Source organism: Parambassis ranga, chromosome 5 (genome assembly GCF_900634625.1).
Source record: "Parambassis ranga chromosome 5, fParRan2.1, whole genome shotgun sequence".
In the NCBI taxonomy this organism is placed as follows: domain Eukaryota; kingdom Metazoa; phylum Chordata; class Actinopteri; family Ambassidae; genus Parambassis; species Parambassis ranga.
The window spans coordinates 26,934,692-26,951,365 of NC_041026.1; positions in this window are offsets into that span (position 1 = coordinate 26,934,692).

The following is a 16,674-nucleotide window of genomic DNA, read 5'->3' on the forward strand; positions in this document are numbered from 1 at the left end:
AGGTCTGCGCATTTAAAATCGCCTTCTTTTTTGCTAGGGGACACGAGTCCTGGGACTGCGAGGGCCCCGCAGGCAGTGGTTCCCCTCTCCCTGCTGGGGTTTCACATTGATTAAGTGACACAGGGCTCTGTTGCCGTTTTTCATCTTAAAGTGGCCTCCATATTCCTCCATTAGTGCCGCCGTCTCAGAGTCTGACTGGGGGCTCCACGGCCACTTCACTTGGTTCTTTCACATTAATATTCTTACAGCGACAGACATTTTTCAAGACGTGAAGCCACGGTATAACGAACTCTGCATATAAATTATACGAGTAATTAATGTGATGTCTACGCTCTGTTTTGACTTGAATTTGATAAATCAGCCCCTTACTCGTGTAGCAAGTTTTCCCCTGTTGACCCTCAAAGGTGGTAGTGTGTGCTGTCTTAGCTCTTTCCCAATGCAGGAATAGCACATTCAGTGACACAACCAAAATGTACAACTTGTCCCTTGTATGGCCCTTCAGCATTGATTTCCATTTGGTGCAAGCATTCACATGACCTCAAGAATAAACTTGGTGACTGTGGTGAACAAAGGTTGTGTGACCCCACATCCATCAGGACGAATTCATGAGAAGTTAACACTTAATTGCTAATTAAGTGTAAAGTGGCACAATTTCAAACAAATATTTAATAGGAGGAGAGATAGTGATGTCATGAAAATAATGAGTTCAGAGGTCACCATGAATTCAATTCACGTGAGTGCAGCCAGTAACTCTCCTATACTTTAAATTCAATGCAAACACTCACTGGGACTTTGGTGGTCATAAGGTCATGATTTTTTTTTACCTTGCTTTAACTTGTGGGTGTGAAATCTCAGAAACATCATGAGGGATTTGGCACAATGGTAATGAGTTGTCAAAGGTCACAGTGGTAAAGTGATCTAAAAATGACATGTTTTTAAGGTCAGGAGAAACAGGACTGATAAACAGTAAATATGGACTGACAGACAGAGGTTATACATAACTCTGACAGTATATGTGACTGTCAAATGGCCTCATTTGTATGTATAAAGCAGATAATTGGACCAGTTAACACATGAACTCAGTGTCTGAAGATTAAGTGTTTTTTTTTTCTATAACAGTGGTGCATACACTCTGACCTTGTTTGCCGTGTATTTTCTGTGAATAAACACGTAAAAAAAGAATCTTGCTAATGTGACAACGCTTTCCTTCACTTGTTTTTGTTTTAAAAGGGAAAAGGCAGCGCCAAGGAGGCTGTCGTCACTGCCCCCTTCTCCCTGCGACATGCCGCCTGTGCTTGATTGTAATAGAAAACTCAATCTCCTCTCCTGTTCCTGAGAGGCAAAGTGATTCTGGTGCTTCAAAAGATTAATAGCCCTCCAGAAGAAATGAATCAGGTGCTCTTCAGGGCCTGACTCCTCCAGTGGGCGTGCAAATAGAAATCCTTTTGTGTGCCTCCTTTTTCACGCTCCTGGTGCGCCACGGCTCTCGTTTTTTGTGGCCCTCGTACTGTGTCATGTCACTCCAGGCTTGGCCAGTGAAGAGACGAGGAGCCGCGGCTCTGACGTGCAAGAAGAGAAGGGAGCAGGTGGCCGATCCCTTCAGCTCAGTCTTCAGGCTTTGTAGTCGGTTCCTCTTGAAATGACTGGCGTATGGTAATGAGGGAATGAGTGCAGGGGATGTGTCAGTGTCTCTCAGGCTGACAGTGCTGACAGGGAGGGATTATCTAAATGGTCTATTTTCATGCTCTTAATCACAAAAGAAACAGTCAAACCCCCCCTATCCGCACTGTGTGTGTGTTAGCATGCGTGGTTCTTGTGTTGACAGCACCGGCATCTACTTGTCGTCAGTTGCGTTGCCTGGCTGATTCACTCTAATTGGTGTGAGCAATGTCCGTTAAATCACTCCCTAACTCTCAGTGGACATGTGCTATCAGGCAGCTTAATGCTGCAAATTGCCTCTGCCATGCTAGAGCCGTGTGTGTGCATGTGTGTGTGTGCTCGGGTCTCACACTCCTACCACCTTGTTAAGTGCGTTGGGGTTGCAGGGGCATTGTTAAAGTGTTAGCTAGCTGGAAGAACAGGCGCTCACAGGGCTCCACTCTGACCTGCTGATATGTGAACATGGACTGTAAACTACAAGCTTATTGCATTACAATGGATATGGCAGCTGAGCTACAGTACAGGCTGTCATCGTTTCACACTGGTAAACAACAGCACATTTCTAATGAGGCTGCTTCCACATTGCGCTGTCTCCAGCCTGTTCCTTCTTTTGTCCACAACAGTTGTTCCTTCTCTGAGCCAGTCCGCACTCAAGCGTATGCTTTCCAAAAAAAAAAAAATCTCCGGTCTCATGTTTGTTTTCCTAGCTAAAACAGCTGTCAAACACGATTAATATTTCAGCGAGAGACTGTGCTGGAGGGAACCTCTAAGTGCTAGGGGAGTTGGAAACAACAAACCATCGCTGTTGCTCTCTGGCGCTCTCTCCTCCGCTGCATGCTCGCCTCCCTTCTTGCTCTGCTTTCACGGACCTAAGTGTGGCCTCTTTTGTGACTCCTGAAAGGAAGCGGTGCACGATTTGAAATCAAAATCAAGAGTCATTTTGAGCAGCGGTAGACTGAACAATCACCACGCAGATTCTTTGATGAGGTGAAACCTGTGGGCAGAACCTTGGGCAGGTTACCTTTCAGTCCATGTTTCTACCCTCAGCGTGAACTAATGATGGATGTCAGAGGGAGAGCAAGGATTCCTCATGCTCCCTGAGCATCTCCAGATAACATGCAGGATCTTGACACAGATATAAGCCTCTGACACATAAAACACACTCCACTGCTTTGCTAAATTTTCTTGGCAGTGTTGGTTCTGGTGCTTGTGTTGACAAGCAAACAAACGCGCAGGCTGTCGACAGTGCAAGCCATCCTGCCATGTTTCCTCCTTTCTCAGCCCTTTACCCTGGTCTTTTAAATTCTCTCACTTCCGTCGCCTTCTTTCCTTTCCCTCTATGTCCAGGTCTTTCTAACCTTACAGCATTATACACCTATGCAGCATGCCTCCTACCACACTCCTGCAACCCTAACCTCCCCTGGATGTGTTCTATGAAAGCAGATACCCACGTGTCACCACGCCAATCCTGTCAGCATGTCATGGATCAGCTGCCCGCCACGATCATGTGCTGTTCTCAGGCACGTAAAGGTGTAGATTACATCTGTGTGGTACAGTGCCGTGCCTCCCAGCTGACACGCAGCATCAACGCAGAAAAACGAACCAGGGTTTGAGAGGGAGATGAGAGAAAGTTAAAAGAGGAGGAGGAGGAGAAGCAGAGGGGAAAAAAATCACTGTCAGCAATAGAACGCCGTCTGAGCTTTCTACTTACACTTTCTTTCTAATTTCTTGGAAAGATTCCTGCTGCTTCTCATCAAAGACTTGAGGCTAATGAAACATACCAGAGCTCATGTTAAAGAGAGAGCAAAGAGCAGAAAATGACTTAGAGTCATTAGGTTTACAGAAAGCGGTGCAGTGGCTCTGACATCCACATCTGCCGTAGCATGAGTGGCAGCTCGCTCGATTGCCTTGACATCAGAGCAAGGAAATATGCATGTTGTGTGTTAATGTTGTGTCAGGCTCGGGGAACAGTGTCAGATCAGATAAGAAACGATAACGTGGATAGAATTATCTACAGGCAGGCTGCGAGCTCTGTGAGTCAGCACTTAAAGGAAAGAGAAAGGAATCAGATAACCAGCCTGTACTTGGATCTATTTACTTGTACACAAGTAGGTGCTGTCCTTTGAACCCTGGGAGAGAAGCTGCTTTAAGTGACCTTTATCTGGTCCAGAGGTTGATTAAGGTGCCCTAGTGTGTGCTGAGCAGGGACTTTGATCTCTCTGAAGGAGTACTGCAAGGAATGATCTGACTCTTTTCTTGCATTTTTTTTACATTGAGGTTTGCTTTACAAACCTCCACTTCAACTGAAATGCTTGTCAGCATGTGAAAACCCCTCCCTTGATGTCTTTCTGGAAATGATCCAAGGAGTGAGGAGAGAAAGAAGCCAGCCATTATCCTCTGTCTCGAAGTTAGTACATGATTTTGAATGGCTATGAAAAAAGGCTGAACATGTTCTGCATGTATTAAGGAGACTGGAAACCAGATTGAATTATGATGGCACATTCATGTGAATGAAAATTGGTCAATGGCTGCAAGTAGTGTCCAGATGACCTGCACAATTGTTAGCATTAAGCCCATGTGCATCACTGTCTGACTGCCTGTTATCTGAGTAAATTCGTGGTTTTGGTCTTATTACCAGTGAATTGTTCAGCCCGTCCCCATCAGGAAAATGTATGTTTCAATGTTTCAGTCCTTGAGAACAGAACATGTTTGCATATTTCTCCGCACCTCTGTGTGTTCATGGGGGACTGGGAGTCATAGCGATGGGCACTAAAAATTGTGACTGTGCGACTGTACTGGTTTGAATTGAACCTTAACCACGGGTGAAAACAAAACAGTCCATGGTGTCAGGGGGACTCGAACCTCAGACTCATGAATAAAAGTCTGCTGTGTCACATGACTCCCACCAACCTAACCTTCCGCCCAACACGGACTTTTGCAGTAGTATCACTCCAATGATCGGATTCCATTAGCATAAACATAACCATGTGTCGTACCTGGTGGATGTATTATTACAAATGTGGTATTTTTTATCCAACATGTAAGATTTTTTTTCTACTGAAGGGAAAACCTACAATAAAATCACTGGGATTTTTTTCTTCTTTTTTGTGTGGATCAGAGGTCCGACTACATTGTTGTCATAGAAACACACACAGCATAGCAGCACTGAAATGGGATGAGATGCACTTGAAAAGTTATGGTACATATGTGGACACAGACCTTTAACACACTTTCCTCACCGTGAAAAATCAAAGGGTCTGCCATGAAAAAGGTTCTGTTAGCTGTCTGTCAATGAATACGAGACCAGAACTGATCAGGAAGAGGAAGATCAATGAGACCATCGCAAACATACAACCACATGGTAACCACAAAGTTTGTTAAAGGAAGGCTGTACAAATGAAAGCAGCATTTTGTCACTCTTCCTGAAGACTAAAAAGAAGGCTGAAATAAGTCTCTTGATTTGAATTAGAAACACATGCATTTATTTCATCCTTGACTTTCTCACTTTAATAACATTAACATGCCCTATTAGATCAAAAGAGACTTCAGATGTGTATTTTTGGTAATGCATCTGTTCACAGCCTGATCTAGACCATCCTCTGATCTCACTGAACAGAGAGAGGCTAAAAGTGTATGTTCCTCTTTAATACATCCCAGCCCCTGTGCGTAACTCTAACGTGCACTAATCTTTCCAATGCAAAAATCAATGAGGCGCCTGCCCACCCACACAGCATTCATCTCTGCGGTTGACTCAGGGGACTCCAGCCTTCACACATCTGTGGGATGTTAGCATCGCTCGTGGATTTACTAGTGTGTCGACACACCATGCGCACTCATTCACACACCTCCCCTGTAAGCCTGGGGGGGTAACATGAGGACATGCCGCGTGTTCTGTTATGAATCTTATCAGAACACGACAGGACCCTCTTCAAGAGTCCTAGAATAAGAGATAATATGTCACTTTTTTCCAACTACAGATGCTGATTATACAGAACAAGCCAGCGCTCTCATTTATTTGAATCTGCAGTGGGACAAACAGTAATGAAAAGCAAAGTGAGCTGCCAGCACCAAAATCACCACAACACAACTATACTTATGCAAATGAGGCCATTAAGCGGATGAATGATGCACTGATGATTTACACCTAATGTGTTTTCATTGCTAGCAGGATATGCTTAGCTTAGCATAAGTGGAGGAGGGGATGCAGCTAGTGTGGCTTAGGGTTTTCTGAATAGGAGAAGCCCCTTACGGATTTAAAAAAAAAATCTATCAAAGTAAAACAGCTTAGAGGTTGACCTGAATGCTTTAACTGTCACATGTGTACATGCAGAAGAAATATTCTGTGAATACACACATGGAGTGAAGAAGAGACAAAGAGGAGAGATAACCCGCTAATGGCTCTATTCTTGAAATATACAGCTTGGCAAAGCTCACAACTATCCAGCCTGTTGGAGCAGACAAGAATGTGACAGAAGGCATCGTGACAGCCTCTAATTGAGAGCAGACCTTGAGTTTTCAAGAAAAAAAACCATCTTGCTATCCTCCAAACTGTGAGATGTCTATTTAGAGCCTAATAGATAAAGTATGTTGTCCTGCTGTCAACAGTTTTCTGTATCATTTGTCTGTTTGACATCATTGTTACACATTACTTGACAACATAACAGAAAGTGAGTTTTGTAACAAACAGGTAGAAGGGAGGCTATTTCTTTTATTTTTGGAGGTAAAAAATGGCAATAACATGATGTGGCCATCATGTTGGAAATCCACTTCTGATCACATCGCTTAGCAACAGTATTTAAGAGAAGCTGCATGTTGATTCAGACTCAGCTCTATGGGAAACATGTCACATTTGGAAGCTGTCTGTTGACTTCGAATGGATGATCACAGGTTTTGAATAAAGTTTCCAAAAGAGATAATTGACAGAGGCGTGGCCTTCGTATATACTGTAACATCAGGCCCGGTTTTTCAGCTGCAGTTGTTGGTTGCAATGGAAAATTGACTGCCTTTCAAACAAGCAAGCAAGCATTAAATCTTGGAATTGGTTGGCTCACGAAGGATCCATTCATTACCAGGGAAAAGAAGGCTGCATTTCTCAGCTGCCTTTGAAGGACCCTGTGAAATGGGACAGCCTGAATTAAAACACAGGTCCTTGATTCATTCCGTGGTGATGATGGCAGGTTTTTTTTTTTTCTGGAGCAGAATCCGCAGGCTGAGGAGTAGACTTTTAAATGTGCAGCTGTCTATGTTGTGCATCACGGCAGCTGCTGAGGCACCACCCATATCACCCAGAGAGCCACCCGCTGAGAGCTGCATGTGAATAGGACACACCGGTTAAAGTCCAAATGTGATTCTTTAACAAGAGTTCATGTGTAAAAGGGGTTTTGGTTTGAACTTTGTGGTCTAGGAAAACCTCTGGCCTACTGATACCTTTACTACTTGTAAACCTGAGTCAGACCCTTAAAAATACACTTTATCCAATTAATTAAAACAGATCAATCAGTTTAATGAAGCAAAATTGTTCTCTGTGGTAAGCTCTTTTCCTGTGGGTCTTAGGATAGACCAGTTTACAAAACAGCCACCCTGCCCTCCAGGAGCTGATAGAGCTTTAATCCTCACCCTTATAAACCCTAACCTGGCCTGAACCCCAGCTCATGACTGCCTTGAGAGTCATTGCTAAGAAACATCTCTAAAGCAGTGAAAATAATCGCCCACATTTTTTCTTGTGTTATGGCGTCTTCTAGTTACGCAGTTTTTGTCCCTTGTGATATTTTCCTCCCTGTCATCCACAGAACGAGTCATATTTCATGTCCTTTGTCGTGATAACGTGCTGTGCTGTTGGGTCTGTCCTGGTTCCAGTACATTATCATGATTACATCTCAGCCACACGAGCCTCCACATTTAACACTTACTCACAGAGCAGTTATGTAGAAGCACTGTGGAGTATTTTATATGTTACAGTCACATGGATGAGTGCAGTGCACACAAAGCCCGCCCTGGGCCTGTTTCCACTGTGCAAACACTCGCTTCACTAGACAAGGACAAGCCACAACCTTCTCTTACATGACAAAGCAGCGGGCTGTGTAAAAGTCTGATCTGACACAGCTGCTTGAGTCTTAATGGTGCATTTCTCCTCATGACAGCCTTTCACACAATGTTATAACCATCAATTGCTCATATTATGTGGGATCATTAGGAGGGGGTGCACTCTTTTATGGAGGTGTCTCTATGACCTGATATCTGAGAACTGTGTAAGCTGATGGGTGTATTCTGTAGGATCAGCAACTCTCCATGGGAATGCAGATTCACAGGGGTGTTTTTGTATTGCATGGTTTCCAGAGGATGAATCCCCTGCTCCGGTATATTTACAATGCTCTCTGGCTGAGGAAAAAAAAACTTGGCTAGGTTTTTTGAAACATGTCATGTGTCATGGTTACCATGGTAACCACAAACTCCTGCTTTTTCTATTGTTTTTTTTTTTGCCAAATGTGTCCCAATGGATTCATTGTGTCAGGGTTCTTTTACAGTAATCTCTCTTTTTTTTTTTCACTTTTAACAGCCAAAACTTCAAAATGTGACGCTTTCAGACCTTAGTTATTGAAGATGTTAAGATGAAGATGTTAGTTATTTATTAAAAATTGCTTTGTCGTCAAATCTAATGACTTTAGCTTAAAACAAGATCATTTCAGCTGCTTCATTTTAGCCTGGATTTGTTCAACCACACTGGTGAATAGAAGCTTGTCTTCAGAGTGCATATCAGGACACTTGGCTTAGAGCAAAAGTCAGAATAAATAATAAATTTATGTTAGACAAAGCAGGGCTACTAAATTCTGCATTTCCTAGAGGTAAGAACATGCAGCAGGGATTGATGCAAAAAACAATCCACTGTAGCTATGTCCCTCATTGACTTGTTTTGCCGCTCGCTTCGTTAATGATGTTAGTTTTATTTACATGCTTGCTTAACTCAAGTGTAAAGTGTTATCAGCAGCATCTTAATTAAATCAAATGCACGGCAGGCGCGTGGTGCACTCTTGTCTAGTGCTCCCCCTGGCAGACAGCAAAGGGCAAACTGTCACCCTGGGCAAGGAAATCAGGTGTATTAACAAGTCAATGAGAAATTCATGTGTGTATAATTTCACAGTGAGCACATCTGACCTTTGTTAATGATGCCACTCAAACCTGCAGGTGGTGTTTCTCAAATGAACTCCCAGGGGAGCGGCGTGCATCTCTGCGGTGCTGAAGCAGCTCATTCCTGCTGACTGCAAGGAACACAGGGAACAACACACACTCAATTAAAGAAGACATATTAAAGGAAAACTATTGTCCAAACCACTTCACATCAAAAATGTTTGTTTTTATGTGGAGTCACTTTCTTGTTTGAATCATAATGGATACAATGTCTGGCACTGAATTCCTGTGGTATGCAAACATGTTTTCATTTGCTCATCTGTGCAAATGTTTTTTTTCCCTCAACAGCTAGAGAAGAGCTAGAGAGGGGAGAGGAGGAGGGAGGGGTGAGTTCTTACCCATTCATACACTCCTTACCATCAGCTGGTGCAGAAAGACAGAAAAAGAGAGAGAGAGCATCGGCATTTGCATTCACAGTTGCTTGAATTCACTCATGTGCTTCCACTGTGATGGATCACTCTTGAGACTGCGCCTGAAAATTACCTTCATATTGCGTCTACTCTACCTGGAGTAGCCTACTGTTGGTTTTTGAGGTAGAGCTCTCTTTCAGCAGTGTTACAAAGTCCTTGAAAAGCAATTTATCCTCTTCCATCCACAGCCAGCTTCTACCTGCACGCTCTTACAGCTATTTTCAACCATCTCCTCCTCTCATCTCCTGGACTGCTGTTACTCCATCTTAATTTTCTGCTGCTTTCATCACCTGCTGACTCACTCCCCACCCACCACACACACCTCCTGCATTACTCTCTTTCTCTTGTGCTGCATCACACACTTATCACTTCTAGTATCGTAAGAATCAAATATGAAGGCCGGCCGCGCACTCGCTGCTTAAATCTCCCCATAATGGAGCCCAAGGGTATCTGAAATTGAGTGTGAAGACTGCATCAAGGTCATTTACTCCACCCTATAGGATAGTGATGGATGTCTTGTCTGATTGCTTGATTTGGCTGCCCTACTTGAGGAAGAGACAGGGCGGGGGGGTGGGAGGCGGGGGTTGCATATCCCATTGCACTTTCGGAGCCAGCGTTGCTTCTTGCGCGGACGGCCAGAAAGTCATTCCAAGCAGGAGGGAAAAAGATGGAGGAGGAGGAGGTATAATAGGAGAGCGTAAATACAGTATAACAGCCACATGGAGTCTGGAGAGAGAAAGAGAGAGGTATTCTGCATCCAGATTCTTGAGTAAACATTTGAAGGGATTAAAATAAAACATATTGATTGCAGGATGGATGGCCCACCATCTGTCAATACACTAATCTGCCAAATTGACTGCACCTCTTCGGAGCATTGTGCAGCTCCAAACAGCTGGATTCAGTCATAGAAAACCATAAACACCAGCCGTAGTCAGCTGAAACCTTTCCCAAGTGCCTGTGATTTATAATCCCCTGGATCAAGTGTGTGTGTGTGTGCACTTGTGGGAATTACAGTGTGGTTGGACATGCAGGGTTCAGTCCATGCCGTTGTATTGTAAGGCTAAAATAAGGCTCATACAGTCAGATAAACAGGATCCAAATGTGGACTCAATCATGTGATCTGTGTCAACCCTTTAATTCAATCAAAGATTAAAATAATCTAAAGAAGAGAGGGTTTATTTGATCCACTGTAATAAACTTTGCAAAGAAGAATAACACCATAAAGGCTCAAGAAACTCTATAGAAGTATATTTGTGTCCTAATTCGCATGTATGATGAGATATTTTGAGGATACATTTTCTCTGTGTTGATTCACATTATAAATTATAATTAGCAAATAAATTAAGGCATACGATTATTGGTTAATATGAGGTCCCCCAGAGGGACAAAACATCTCATAACATTCTCATTAGAATATAAAGTGAAATTAAATTAAAGTATGCCCGGTAAAATCATAACTCTACACAAACACTTCAGCAGTTTTATTATAATTATGGATTAAATTGAGCAGACTAAATTTCTGTGCTTCAAATCTACCTCTCCGCTCTGTGAGTGCAAGTGATGGTAGAGCTGGTGAAGAAAAGTGAGTGACATCAAAATGTAACTTTTGTACGTCTGTTCAGTCGTCCCACTGAACCTGAGGACTGAGACACAACCTCCACGCTGTATAATTCAGCTTTGAGAACATGCAGCGCAGTCATAACCATGACAGCAACAGCAGAAGTCGTACGAAGCCTCTGACTGAGGTGTTGAGCTGTCAGAATTTTAATCAACAGATAGGTAATTGACAAGTGAGGCGTAACTGTCTTAGTCTTTATTCAGTGTTATGTTTGAGAGTTAACAAAGCGTGAGATTGGGCCGTGCCTCTACGCTGCACATTCTCAGCTTGCGGGCCTTTTGTTCTGTAGCCCTTTGTGGAGCCTGCCCTGGATTCATTGAAACTCTCCACTGCTGAGTGAGCTGAAGGAGCTGCTTTTTTGTCACAAACACACACACACACCCTCATTCTCCCCTCAACACACACATGCACGCATACACAGGCATGCACAAAAGCTGAAGCTCTGCCAGCGTTTCGTGGGATAATCTACCTTCCTGAAAGTTTGCTAAAGCACCCCTCCCTCCTTCTCTCTCAATCTTTCTCCCTTCAAACCACAACCAGACTTCTTCTCCTCCTCCCTACTCTCTTCTCTCTCTCTCTCCTCCTCCTCCTCCTTATCGGCCCCAGTGTAAGCAGCATGTGGTTTCCTGCCAACTTCTGGAAGCCGTGAGCAGCCTCTCCAAACAGGAACATGCATGAAGACATTCCACCACTGAAGGAAACAGTGTCCTCAACCGCCCACCCCCCCCCCTTCTCTCTCTCTTCTCTTTTTTTTTTTGCCTCATATTCCCCTAGACACTTTCACACATCCCACTGCTCCACCGGCGCTTGACCACCGGATAATCAGTACACATAAACACACACAAACATGCAAGCACATAAGACCGGGCAAAGACCACAGCCATTCGGCACTGGAAATGGAAATGAAGATGGCTGTGAGTCTACGAGTGTGTGTGTGTGAGAGAGATAGAAAGATGGAGATAATAGTGGGAGACAGAGTGTGTGCATGACTATGTATGAGAGGAGGAGAGTCTGTGCATGGGTATGTATGAGAAAGAGAGTTCAACAAGAGGATTAAAAATTAATTTACTAAAGAAATCTATGATTAGCTTATTCCACATCATTTATCACCAACATCAAAACTTTGCAATGAAACTTGTTCTCTACAGTGGGCTGTTTCACCCCACTTATCCATATGACATTGGAGAGATTCTCCTTCTGTACGTTTTTTTTTTTTTATTGGTAATCCATGAAAGCTTTCATTGAAAAGCCGGCATTACAGTGAAGAGTAGTGAGAGAGCCATTGGAGGGCTGTTATGTGCCTGTTACAAGAGTAAATTTGTTTAACATTGCAGGAGTGCTCTCTGAAAGCAGACAGCAGGTCAGAGGAAAAGCAGTAAATCTACAAGAAGAAAGGGCAATGCTGCTACTAATTTTGATAAATGCGGTGAGTTACACAGAGAACAATGCAGAGGCGGACTCATGTGGGCACTATCTTTGGGGTGCAAGGTCAAGTGGATCTAACCATTGTAACAGTAGCTGCTATCAGATATACATATGTTACAATGGGAACCCTAACCTATAGATGATGAAGCCAGTAATGCCATGTCTGAAATAGACCAGAGTGGAAAAAATGAAACAGGAGTCACTCACCATTTCTTTGCTTCCTGTTTGGTCCAGCATTAAAAACCAAGCAACAGCCTGGTTTCCCTTTTGTAACAACTGAACAATGGTTGAATTGTTTTAATTAAATTAAGTCTTGACATTTCACATAATTGAGGACATGATTGCTTTGAGTGACAGACTGCTGCTGACTCACAGTGCAAGCTTCCTGGTTCTGTGAATGCTTACCGGCCTCAGCTCCTTTTGCATTTATCCTCTTTGCCTGTATTTGCATTAACTGCGAGTTAAGGTAGATTAAGACAATAAGAGACAAGACAATATGAGCCTGAACACTGTCTCTTAATAGGTCAGTGTGACAGGTAAGCTCGTGTACCAGGCTGTTTTTTCCTGCTTGGTTCATAATTGAAAAATAAATGCAGCTCACACATAAATGCATTTCAAATCATTTACAATCTTACTTATAAGATCTGTGTATGTATGTCTCCTGGTATGTATGTAGCCTGCGTATCGACTGGGGAATGTTATTGGTTAATTCTTAAAGAGATGATTAATTATCAGTATACTTTCTCCTCTGTGAATGGATCAGTGCCAGAAATACAGAGGAGGTGTCTTCAATTTAGCGGTCCCAGTGCCTTTGGAGCAGCCAATTCTGCTTCGCTCCTCTCTCTCCATCTTATCTCCACTCCTCAGTTTTTGAATGTTTTCAAGGAACCAGTAAAGAGAGCAGAATAGCCCTGACAGAGATGTTGAGAATCTGATTTCTCCTCTGTGCTCCTGGGTGGCTCAGCATCTTTCTGCATGTGCCCACATAAATGATTCACTGACATATTGAAATTACACAGTAGGCTCCTCTTGCAAAATTGCAGAGGTGGTTTGGATGCCTGATATAAAGTGAGGTACTTGAGACAAGAGGGCTTTTTAGTGTGTTGAACAGATTTATTCTACACTACATTTAATTGCTACATACTTCTTGTCTTTTACTGCTGGAGCTTTGAGTGGGGTCCTCATGGAAATTTCATTCATTTTTGTTCTTCCATTTAAAGCTGCAAAAGAGCCATTCGCTACAAGAATGGGATCCTGCTTGTTAACATGTTAGCCCTTCAGTTTAAATTGACTCTAATTATTAGAATTAAGAGAATTTATCTCTGTTCTTTTATTTATGACATTGTACTTGCTGCTGTGCAAAGACACTAATTACAAACATGACTTTTACCATCACTTTCACCGTAAACCGGAGTGTTAGTTTTTTCATGCTGTGTCTGAGATACCCTGCCCCTGTACCATTTTGACACTGTAGCTGTGGCACAGTGTCACTTTTCATGTGTGCAAAATGAGTACAGCACCGTGAATGCCTTTGAGGAAAAACTGTCAGATGGTGCGTGCCGTTATCCCCATTTAAACGCCCATCACGTCTCACCGCACTATTTGACAGCAGGGTTTTCACTGTCTCTCTTTTTTTTCTTCTCTTAAGATGTGGTTGGATGACACATTTGTACAAACTAGTTCATTTCAAGCATTCTGACACCTAGGGAGAAAAAAAAACTGTGGCTAATAATGCTTGTGGTTGGGAAGCTAAAACACATGTCTAAGGTTAGACTGTGGTTAAGGGTAATACGGGGCGAATGGTAACCGCAGGTCTGTGACAGGATGGTGTCTGAAGATTGTGTTTGTTGGAGGGTCAGATTGCCTCAAAGATCCTCTGCCTTTCAGAGAAATGTGTAGGCTGCATGCCAGCTGAGCAGAGGTGAGAAAAGAACCAGGGTAGGAACACATTTTTCTTTCTTGATTGTTTCTTCTGCGTGCCTTCCACGAGAGCCTAAAAGTGTGCACTCCTAACCTGAATTATGTCACTTCGCTGCGATAGCTGACAGTTCTTCTCTCTTTTTTGTTTTGGGCTTGACCATTTGCACTAAATGCATTTTCCTTTCTAACCAATTTAACCTGGGCAGCCATAGTCATTCAATTTGCAAAAAACTCTCCCCAGGAAATGGTTCTTGAATCCCTCCCCTTCACAGCCAGTTCTACTTGCTACAAACCCTATCGTATAATAGTCGTAACCATTTATCCAAAACTGGGGTGGGCTTCATGCGATGACTTATACTGGACTGTCCAAGACCTTGCTGCTTTCCAGAATTGATAAGAACACCTTGGATTTTCACACTTTAAGAGCAAAACTGACAACATTGGTGCACCTACTCTGCTCCACGCTTAGGCGCACAGGGAGATATGTTCGGCAGGGGGTGCCAGGGTCTGCAGCGAAGGTATGCTTCCCCATCAGGGAGTGCAGCACCTGCAGCTCCCCTACTTCCTACTGTCCATGCTGTTTTGGATAATTTTGGTTGACATTAGTCAACACTTGTTGCCACATGCTTCCCCTCTCTTAATGGTTGAATGAATATCCAAATATGTCCAGAGGCAATTTATTCTGCATCTGCTGGTACTGGCTCCTGGAAATCTGACCTGAATCCGCAGAGACCAAAATTAATTCTTTGTATAGAACTGAAAACAGAATTTGGATGGCTGAGTGTGCTATGACCCATTTGTTCCATAAAATGTACCCTCCTTTCTCCATCGAATGTTAACATTAGAGCTAAATAAGAGGGTATAGAAATGTCCAATATGTCTGTATTTCCCAGGAGTGCTGGGCCTCGTCTGTCCTGTCACACTGTGATGATGATATTTGCTGGATGTTTTTTTGGCTGCAGCAGAGACTGAACCTGTGATTTCTCCAAACCCCAGATTTTTACACATTCATGCCTAGAAGCAGTACAACCTCAATCTTTTACTGTCAGACACTGTGCAGCTCTCTGGAGTTATTGGAATTCAAGGCTGCTTCATGCTTCAAACAAAAACGCTTGTTTGAGATGAGGGATGCAGTCAGATTGAGTCTGAGCAGGTTTGAATTGTAAGTAAACCAACAGTCTGACAGTCACTTTGAGCCTTGTGGAATTACATTTTGCAGTTTCGCACACATATGATTGGCATGACTGTCTTTGGCATCATAACAAAAAAGATTTCAGTGTATCTCACCTCTGATTTGTTTCACCACCTTAATGCCATGCTGTTCAAACTCAGCTACTCACCTCTCATAAATAATGAATGAGGACTAACTGTTTGTCTTGTGAATCGTCTGTAAGTAATGTAAGCGCCTTGCTCTAGGGTGTAGTTGATGAGGAACACTTCTCCCACCTTTAGGCCAGCTGTTCTCGGTAAATGTTTCTAAATGTCTTTCTTAATATGCCCTTCATCCCTTGTTGTATCAATGAATTAACTAGTCTGTGCAGATATTATGTGTTTCTAAAAAAAATCATATGTAGCTGCAAGGACTCATCTTATGAATACAAATGAACTCTGAAAATTAGTGGCATACAACTTAGGTATAAGACAAAAAAGCAGTTTTCCCAGGAACTCATTACAGAGCCAGCGAAGCAAGGCTTAATGTTGTTTTGACTGAATTGTAGTTATCAGTAGGCCACCGTGATGAAGCTCAATTAGAGCAGCATGTTATGAGCTAAGCAGAGGTAATCACTGGGCGGAGGGCAGACTAACGTGGAGGCACGGATATTCACTGCAAATAGAAAAAAAAGCCAGGGATTCACAATAGGACCTGGAGTCGTGGAGAGCAGCTAATGAGCCTACATGATTCACGCTTGGTCTCCCCCACAGAGAGCCTTGTCCTGGGCAGAGTGGAGGCGTGCAAGTGTTTGCTCCAACACATTCCATGACGCAGCCTGTCAGAGCCAGGAGGGTAACAGGGCGATTCAGAGTTTCTCTTATAAAAAAAAAAGCTGGGTGAAGGAAAGTCTTCTGTCTTATTAGAGTCCTGAATCAAACAGGACATTGTGGATGTGTCTCTGTCAGGGAAAATAATAGGACAATGTGTCCATTAAACCTGCGTACAGAAATGCCTATGATGATACAGGGAGCCTCTTAGAACTCAAGATCCTTACTTTTATGAGAAGTATTGGTGTGGATTGGATTGTGGTGGAAAGGTGTTTTTGTGGATCGTCTTTCAGTGAACTGGCGTGTGACTGACCATAAAGGTGTCTGAAAACTGTCCTTTTTTTATGGCTTACTGGCTTTTGTTGTCAAGTCACTTAGTTGTGGACACCAGCAATAACACTTGAAGTGTTAATTATAATGTATTTATTAACCTTTAATTATTTGCAGTTGCTTACTGTAAACTAAAGTTTGAATACT